A 1,441-nucleotide genomic window follows, 5' to 3' on the forward strand; every position below is an offset into this window, starting at 1 on the left:
ATTTTCTGTAGTGCAGGCCTCATAGTGGAGAATTCCCTCAATTTTTGTATGTCTGGAAAGGTCTTTATTTTTCCTTCATATCTAAAGGAGAGCTTAGCTGGATCCATTATTATAGGCTGGTAGTTCTTTTCACTTAATAGTTTGAATATTTGATTCCACTCCTTTCTGGCTTGCAAGGTCTGTGCTGAGAAGTCGAGGATATTCTAATGGGGTTCCCTTTATAAGTTACTGTTTTCTTCTCCCTGGCTGCCCTGAGAATTCTGTCTTTGTTGTTGATTTTTGATAATATTAATACAATATGTCTTGGTGAAAGCCTTTTTGGGTTGAGAAAATTGGGTGTTCCGTTGTCTTCTTGAATTCCAAGCTCCAGCTCATTCTTTAGATATGGGAAATTGTTGTCCACTATTTGTCTGAAAATGCTTTCTCGTCCCTGCTCTTTTTCTTTGCCTTTGATAATGCCCTTTATTCTTATGTTTCCTTTCCTGAGGGTATCAGCTAGTTCTAAGAACTGGATCTCTGAAGGTGAGGCGTCTCCTCCCATGCACACACGGTGCGCACCCAGGGCCTGGCTCCCCCGGCACATTCAGGGGGCCTGGTACACCTGGGGCCTGGCGCACTTGGGGTATGGTCCATGTCTCCACCTGGGGTGCAAACCCAGGACCTTCTGTGTGTAAAGCAGACATGCTAACCACTACACTATGGAGCCACCCCATATTTCTCTTTCATTGTTTTTTCATTCTTTAGTTTCTCTCTTCCTTCTGATTTATTTCTAGATTTCTGTCTTCGAAATCACTGATCCTTTCCTCTATTTAGTTGACTCTATTTCCCAAGCTTGCTATTTCATTTTGCAACTCTTGCAGTGTGTTTTTTATCTCCAGAAGGTTTATTCGTTTTTTTGTTTTTTTTTTTAGGGTTTCAATCTCCTTGCTCTGTTCATCTAATTGTTTTTTCAATTCCTGAAATTGTTGATATGACTTGTTTCAGAACTCACTGAGTTTTTTTCAGAAATACCATCCTGAATTCTCTGTCATTTAAGTCGCATATTTCTGTGTTTGTAAGCTTATTTTCTGGAGATTTTCCTCTTTCTTTCTGAGATGCCTTGTCACCTTGGTTTGTTCATGGTGTTTATTGGACTATTTCTTTGCCTGGGCCTTAATGGAAGTATATTCTGCTGTTTTACAAAAAGATTTATTATGTAAAGGTCTCTCTTAAGCCTGTTGCAAAGAAGGTGTTTTTCTTTTGGATTCCAGTAGGTGGCATCTAAGCCTCTTGGATCCCTGCTTTATAAAAAGCCTTAAAAATGCCTTTTTGTTTTCTTATAGATATTTAATCACACTCACTACCCTCAGTTTCAGTCCCTATCAACGTCAGTGAAGTGATGGTCTCGGCAGCGTTTGCTCAGATCCTCCTGGGGCTTCCCGGTGCAGTCTTGGAAGGTATG

Source organism: Pteropus alecto, unplaced genomic scaffold (genome assembly GCF_000325575.1).
Source record: "Pteropus alecto unplaced genomic scaffold, ASM32557v1 scaffold95, whole genome shotgun sequence".
NCBI classification, from domain to species: Eukaryota; Metazoa; Chordata; class Mammalia; order Chiroptera; family Pteropodidae; genus Pteropus; species Pteropus alecto.